The sequence below is a fragment of the Malaya genurostris genome, chromosome 3 (genome assembly GCF_030247185.1).
Source record: "Malaya genurostris strain Urasoe2022 chromosome 3, Malgen_1.1, whole genome shotgun sequence".
NCBI classification, from domain to species: Eukaryota; Metazoa; Arthropoda; class Insecta; order Diptera; family Culicidae; genus Malaya; species Malaya genurostris.
The window spans coordinates 143,917,364-143,926,397 of record NC_080572.1 but is presented as its reverse complement, the minus strand read 5'-3'; positions in this window follow the sequence as shown (position 1 = coordinate 143,926,397).

The window sequence follows — 9,034 nt, the reverse complement described above, 5'->3', positions numbered from 1 at the left end:
TATCTGTTTTGTTGTTGGTAGTATTATCATTATTAAAATTACTCTTGCATACAGAATTGTCGATACATTTCAGACAGACCAGGCCATTGCAATTGTCTCGTACTGAAATTTTAAGCTACAGCAAATTAAATAGGAATTGTTTCAAGTTTGGAATATATAGTTGTAGAATAGTAGCTATATAATGTTACTAATCTGTACTTTAATATAGGTGCATCGCTTCAAACTCTAGTAGTGAAAAAGGAGAAAGCTTGCACAATTCATACAATCAATCAACTAACTGATATTCGGAAAAGTGATGGAAGTGTGTCAGTTTTTTCGTATTCACGACATCCAGTTATGTCTCTGACATTACCTCGTCTTTTTTGGGACTATCAAAATTTATCTCAGTCTCAGAAAGTCGATATATTTCGAAAATTGTTTTTTGAAATAACACTAAATCTTGACGTTTTATGCAATATTAAGATTTTTGGCATCAGAAAAAAAGTTCGATTTCGGAAATTTCATGTACTCCCCCCTATGGTGCTTTTTCAAGATCCAAAATTTTCAAACTTTAACCGCTGGGCAGCACCCCTTACCCATGTCCGATTCAGCTCAAATATTTCATGAGGACTTTTTTCGAGGTAGTAGTTTCAATGGTCCTATAGTAGCTTTCAAACGAGCATAAGTTTGCTGAAGTCGGTTCAACCATCTCTGAGAAAATTGAGCGCGTAAGAATACAACGCTTTTTGTCGGTTACGTCACTTATACAATCATATCTCCGGAATAGAAAAGTCACAGCCATTTGATTTTCGAACTTGATCAATGTCCTGACAGTAGCTTTCAAACGAGCATAGGTTTGTTAAAATCGGTTCAGGTGTATCTGAGAAAATTCAGCGCGTAAAAATACAACGCGTTTTGTCGGTTACGTCACTTATAGAATCATATATCCGGAACCAAAAGTCACAGCAATTTCTATAGAGAAAGGCAAAGATACTTCTTAGTCCACTTGGTGGAACAGTAGCTTTCAAACGAGCATAGGTTTGTTAAAATCGGTTCAGGTGTATCTGAGAAAATTCAATTTCTATAGAGAAAGTCAAAGATCCTTCTTAGTCCACTTGGTGGAATTTTCATAGATCTTGAAAAATCAGCATAGGGTATACATGAAATTTTCGAAATCGAAAAAAAATTGTTGATGCCAAGTGTCTTAGAATTGCATGCAACGTCGAGATTCAACCACTTGACTTCTGACTGCGCCAATTATGCCTTGTTATACACAGAAAGAAAAGATGAAACTTACACGACATGTAAACCGATAGTACTATGTATTAGACAACTGTTGAAAAGAAACTCTGATTTAAAACCATGATTGATGTAAAATTACATTGAGATTCATATAGTTTTGCATTGAACAAGACTGTATATTTACAATGGGAGTTCAAAAAATGTACACACACACACACACATATATATATATATATATATATATATATATATATATATATATATATATATATATATATATATATATATATATATATATATATATATATGTGTGTGTGTGTGTGTGTGTGTGTGTGTGGAATTGTGCGGATTAGATGAGTTTATTTGTCTGAGTCACTCTACCATCAACTTGAGAAGGTGCAGCTAATCACGAATATGATTTGGTGGCGAATGTTTTAAAATTCTGTTGTAATACAATTAGATTAGATTGATGGGTTAAAATTAGATAATCAAACAGAATGCGGCACGATATTTTCCTTATATTTTATTAATAAGTTAATAGCATTGTTTGAAGCTTGGTCCATGCAAGTATTTTTGCCAGCCGTTTTATTTTGCCTGTGTGTAGTGATTGCGTCTCTTTTCACATTTCTCGTATATAAGGTAGATTAATGCAAGGGTAATAAGAACGCCTGGAAATAGAAAGAAAAAATTATTCTATGGTACCAAATATCTACACATTTAGAAAATGTCGCAGCTAATCATTATGCTTATGGTTTAATAATGTGATTTAAATGTCTGCTCAAAGCTACCAAATTAACGAAATCAACGAATACTACGGTGAGCTTAGTAATTATTGAACATTTAGGGGTTTTTGGTTTGTACGTAAAGTGAGTATTTAGTTTCGATCCACTAATAGTTCAATTTAAACCGTTAAGCATGTTAATATTAGCAATTTCCCGTCTAACTGGGCGCACTGCCACATGCCTCTCTCACGCAGAGATATTTCTAGAAGGCAGGAGAGAACAGAAAAAGCAGGTAGTGAGCCACCGTCACAGCGTGTTACTTCATAACAGATATGATACTTAGGTATACCGCGCAGCTTAGAAGTCACAACGAAACACATATAGAATATCAATCGCTAGAGCAGTATGTACGCGATAGGTAGTAGGGTAGCAGTTAACCTACAATGACATCATTCTTTCCTTTATGAATTCAATATATGAATACACCATATGATATCGGGTATCAGTAGTAATCTTACTTTGACTCCGAATTAGCCTATTTTTGGTCTGCTGTGGAGGTTTTCTCCAGCAGGTTATCCGAAAGAGGTAATAGTCTTCCAGGTGAAGTATTTTGCTTCACCCTTTTTTCGCGATGGAAAATTTTTTATGAGTTATTCGCTTGTTTATTTTGAAATCAAATGTTACTGCAGGTTGCAACCCACTGTGTGCAATAACCCTAGTCGATACCTGTAATCTATTTCGAAGGCACTTCAGTAGCGTTTTCTCTAAAGAAGCCCTCAACAGCGATCAGGTATCCAAACGTTCCTTGTCGTTCCCCTATTGGACCTCACCCTTGTATCACAACGACCATGATTAATACGGCTTGTTCCAGGTAGAAATGTTCTACATCGCTGGACCAGATGATATTCCTTCAATAGTATTGAAAAGATACCTGAAAAGTCCCCTAACGCCACTGAAAATACTTTTCAACACACCTCTTATTTATTTATGCCTAAACGATCAACATCCCTCACTTCATTTATCATCCGATCTCTACAATCACGCAAACAGGTCGACGCAATTTACACTGATTTCACGGCAGCGTTTGATAAAATACACCATCAAATAGTAATAGTCAAACTTGACAGACTTGGCTTCAGTGGTGCTCTACTGGAATTGATGCAATTCATATCTAACTGGTAGTGAGATGTTTGTGAAAATAAGAAACAGGATAACAACACCATTTGCGGTTAGTTCTGGAGTTCCCCAAGGAAGTCATTTAGGACCGTTCATATTTTTACTCTATCTCAACGATCTCAACGTCATTGTAAAATGTTTCAAGATATCATTCGCTGATGATTTCAAACTATATAATCTGATAAATGGTCAGGATGACGCATGCTTTCTACAAGCTCAACTTGATGCTTTTGCAAAATGGTGTCATGTCAACAGGATGGTATTGAATGCCTCCAAATGTTCCGTTATGTCCTTCTCCCGAAAGCGCTCAGCAATTTTGTATGACTACAACTTCTCGCAAAGCGTTCTCGAACGTGAATCGTTTGTGAAAGTCTTAGAAGTAATCTTAGACAACAAACTTGATTTCAAAAATCAAGTCGTTTACGTAATTTCAAAGGCTTCCAAACTCTTAGGTTTTATGTTACGATTTGCTAAAAGTTTTCGAAACACTGCTTGAAAACTCTTTATTGTGCACTGGTCCGGTCAATCCTCGAATATGCAGCTATTGTTTGGTCACCTCATTACCAAATTGACATCGATCGTGTCGAAGCTACTCAACGTAAATTCATTTGATTCGCTCTTCGCAATCTACCATGGAGTGATCCATTTAACCTTCCAAGCTACGTGGATCGCTGCCGACTTATCGACTTGGATCTGCTGTCTGTTTTTTTTTGTTTTTTTTTAAATAACTATTTATTGGAATATGAGTTAAAATTAAATTATTAAGATTCAATCTGATCCTTGAAAGTGAGTTTTTCGTCATACGTTAAAGCTAAGTATTTACCTTGATCAGACCATTTCAATTCCAAGCCATTCAATTTGAGAATGTGATTATTGTTTGGTTTAAGAAAAGAAGCTCTTGGCTTATGAGGTAAGATGATTAATTGCGTTTTTGCTGCATTTGGTTTAATTTTCAATTTTGACAGATAATCACTGAAAATATTTAAACTTCTTTGTAAGCGACTGCATATCACTCTTAGATTTCTATCTGTGGCTAACAGACTTGTGTCGTCACATAATAGCGATTTCTGACAACCAACGGGTAGATATGGAAGATCAGAAGTAAAAATATTATACAAGATTGGAGCTACGCTCGAACCCTGCGGAACACCGGCTCGTACAGGTAGCAATTCAGATTTACAATTTTGATAACTACCCTGAAGCGTACGATTAGTTAAATAATTTTGAATCATTTTGATCAAATAAATAGGAAACTGTAAATCAGACATTTTTGCAATTAAACCTTTGTGCCAAACACTGTCGAATGCTTTTTCTATGTTTAGAGCTACTCCAGTGGACAACCCAGAAGATTTATTTGCTTTAATCATGTTCTTTACTCTTACAGGTTGATGAGTAGTTGAATGTTCATGACGAAATCAAAACTATTCTGGTAAAAAAATTGAATTCTCATTTATATGAGACATCATTCTCAACAAGTTAACTTTTTTTTTAGTCGGTGTTGAACAGTCGTTCGCACCGCACGCGTATAGCTCTTGGCTCCTGGAATTTTTTCTGGCTACCTAGAGTTTCATTGATTCAAGGCTTCAGTCTTTTTCAAGGCTACCTGAATCACTAACTAAGTGACTAAGTGATACAAAGAGTGATATTAGAGTGACTAAGTGATACAAAGAGTGATATTAGAGTGACTAAGAAATTAATCAGCCTTTTTTAAGGCTAGCTAGGAGTCTAATCGAAGACTAATTTAGCCTAGTTAATTTAATTTAAAATTTCATTAATTTCAAAAATGCCTGCGTCCAACCGGAAAGGCAACAAGCCTAAGGCTAAAAATAATTCAATACGGAATAAATCACAATCCGTTATTCAACATTTTTCTAATAACATTCACGATCTTATAGAATCTGAATGTAAAAATAAAAGACAACGGACGGATTTCCCTTCCGTTGATCCTATGCCGTCTAACAATATTTACGAGATTCTTCCTGAATCCGATTGTAGCGACATAGAAGAAAATTCTTCAAAAATTCCCAAAATGGACGCTTGTCGTTCTGGGAAGAAACATCAATCTATGCCACCAGTGACGGTGATGATTTCCGACTTCAAAGCATTCCGTACTGAGCTTTCTACTTTTCTCCCGGAAGTAAAAGTCTCATTTCAAATCGGACGAAGAGGAGAATGTCGAGTCTTGGTGGATGGATTGGAAGATTACGAACGTCTTATTCGATATTTGTCCGAAAAACTTCATAAATTTTATTCATATGATATAAAATCAGACAGACCCTTCAAGGCTGTCTTGAAAGGATTATCAAATGATCAAAGTATTGATGAAATTAAAAATGAACTAAAAGAATTGCTTGGTTTTGCCCCTTCCCAAGTAATACTTATGTAAAAAGAGCGAATGGTACTTCTAAACCACGCTCTGGAATTTCCCATGAACTTTACCTAATACACTTCAATCGAAGTGATGTAAACAATTTGAAAACTTTAGAAAAAGTACGTTTCATTTCCCACATTAAAATTCATTGGGAACATTATAAACGGCATAATCGTATTGCAAACTTAACGCAATGTCGTCGTTGCCAAGGCTTCGGTCATGGAACCAAAAATTGTCATATGGATATACGGTGTTTGAATTGTGGTAAATCGCATTCGAAAGACGTTTGTCCAATGAATGAAACCACTGATAAATTTTCATGTTCAAATTGCAATGGAAATCATGAATCCAATTATTTGAAATGTCCTGTCAGGGAAAAATTTTATACGCTCGTTCGCTTAGACAACAAGTCAAATCAACGACCTTAAATTTACAGAACATACCTGAAAATTCTTCTAAGGCACCTGCCAATTCGTCTTCTAACGAAAACAATTTATTGACAGGTAGATCGACCTCGTCATCATCTTCTTCTAATGTCAGTTATGCTGGTATATTAGGTAGAAATCTATCACCTATTTCTTCTAATGTAAATAATCAAAACACAGGACCGCCTTGCAGTTCCTCTTCTAACGAAAACAATTTATTAATAGGTAGACCGGCCAAATCATCTTCTTCAAATGGCAGTCTACCTACAAATATTCCTTCAATGCCATTCGCTTCTTTAAATGAAGTCGATTTAGGCGATATAACTGAAAATAAAATGATCTACCTACAAGATCAACTTTTTCAAATGATCATCCAAATGAATTCGACTTCATCACTTTTTGAAGCATTTCAAATCGGATGGAAATTTGCAAATAATATTATAATGAATTTAAAATTTAACAGTGATGTTAAATAATTATTTGAATATTTTAAATTGGAATGCTCGATCTTTGAAATCGAGTGAAGATGAATTTTATAATTTTCTCAAAGTTCACAAAATTCATATTGCCATTGTGACAGAAACTTTTCTTAAACCAAATGTAAAATTGAAAAGTAATCCACATTATGTGGTTCATCGATTTGACAGGTTTACTGGAATTGGTGGTGGAGTTGCCATTTCTGTCCAACGGCAAATTAAACATCGAATTTTACCTTCTTTCAATACTAAAGTTATTGAAAGCTTGGGAATCGAAGTTGAAACCATTCATGGAATTTATTTCATCGCTGGAGCATATTTGCCATTCCAATGCACCGGCGAACAATTAAATTTCTTTAAAGGCGATTTGCAAAAACTTACAAGATATCGATCGAAATTTTTCGTAATAGGGGACTTAAATGCTAAGCATGTCCAGTGGAATTGTAGGCAAAATAACAGTAATGGTAAAATACTTCATAATCAACTCTCAGCTGGTTACTTTACAGTTCTTCATCCCAGTAATCCTACTTGTTTCTCTTCCGTGAAAAACCCGTCTACAATTGATCTGGTTCTAACAGATCAAAGTCACATTTGTAGTGAACCGATTACTCATGCTGATTTTGACTTAGATCATCTTCCTGTAACATTCAGACTTTCCAACGAAGCTATAATTAATCCAATTAGTTCTATATTCAACTATCATAGAGCTAATTGGTTGGATTACAGATCTCACATTAAAAATCATGTGGATCATGAAACTATTTTAGAAAATTCTGCGGACATCGACACAGCAATTGATAATTTGAATCATTATATTATCGAAGCTAGAAATCTTTCAGTTCCCAAAGCTCAAACTAAATTAAATTCTCCCATCATCGATGACAATCTTCAACTGCTCATTCGGTTGAAGAATGTTCGTCGACGACAATATCAACGTTCTCGTGATCCTGCTATGAAAAACATAGTTAAGGATTTACAAAAAGAAATTAAACATAGATTTACTCTTTTGCGAAATGAAAATTTCGCTAAAGAAGTTGAACAAATTAAACCATATTCTAAACCTTTCTGGAAACTTTCTAAGGTTCTTAAGAAACCTCAGAAACCAATTCCTGCTCTCAAGGAAGGAAATCAAATACTTCTTACAAATGGTGAAAGAGCTCAAAAGCTAGCTCAGCAGTTCGAGAGTGTCCACAATTTTAATTTAAACGTTGTGAGTCCTATTGAAAATGAAGTCTCACTGAAGTATGATCATATTTCAACCCAAGTGTTATCACACGATGACATTATTGAGACGAATTTTGATGAAATTAAATCAATTATTAGGAAACTCAAAAACATGAAGGCTCCTGGTAATGATTGAATTTTTAATATTCTTATTAAAAATCTTCCCGATGTTGCCTTGAGACTCCTGGTTAAAATTTTCAACAAGTGTTTTTCATTAGCTTACTTCCCAAAAAGATGGAAAATCGCTAAAGTAATTCCTATCCTAAAACCTGATAAAAAACCAGCAGAAACATCAAGTTATCGCCCAATTAGCTTACTTTCTTCTATCAGTAAACTTTTTGAAAAAATTATCTTGTTAAGAATGATGACACATATAAATGAGAATTCAATTTTTTTACCAGAGCAGTTTGGATTTCGTCATGAACATTCAACTACTCATCAACTTGTCAGAGTAACGAACATGATAAAATCAAATAAATCTTCTGGGTTATCCACTGGAGTTGCTCTTCTAGACATAGAAAAAGCATTCGACAGTGTTTGGCACAAAGGTTTAATAGCAAAAATGTCTGATTTCCAGTTTCCTATTTATTTGATCAAAATGATTCAAAATTATTTAACTGATCGTACTCTTCAGGTTAGCTATCAGAATTGTAAATCTGAATTGCTACCCGTACGAGCCGGTGTTCCGCAGGGTTCGAGTGTAGCTCCAATCTTGTATAATATTTTCACTTCTGATCTTCCAAATCTACCCGTTGGTTGTCAGAAATCGCTATTCTGTGACGACACAAGTCTGTTAGCCACAGGTAGAAATCTAAGAGTGATCTGCAGTCGCCTACAAAGAAGTTTAAATATTTTCAGTGATTATCTGTCAAAATGGAAAATTAAACCAAATGCAGCAAAAACGCAATTAATTATCTTTCCTCACTTTCCTTAACGTATGACAAAAAACTCACTTTCAAGGATCACATTGAAGGAATCCAGGCAAAGTGTAATAAATATATTAAATGTTTATATCCTCTTATAAACAGAAATTCTAAGCTCTGTCTAAAAAACAAATAGTTAATTTATAAACAAATTTTCAGACCAGCCATGCTTTATGCGGTACCAATTTGGTCAAGCTGTTGTTCCACCAGGAAGAAAACGCTTCAAAGGATTCAGAATAAAATTCTGAAAATGATTCTGAAGCGTCCTCCCTGGTTTAGTACAAATGAGTTACACAGACTCACAAATATAGAACCATTAGATGTAATGTCACATAATATTATAAGCAAATTCCGACAAAAATCGATGCAATCTTCAATTGAATCGATTCGCTCTCTGTATTAGTTAGTAAGTTAGTATATAAGTTCCTTTTCCCCATTACACAATACAAGTAGGTTTAGAATTTTAACAGGGCTGAAAAGTCACCACTTGTGGCTG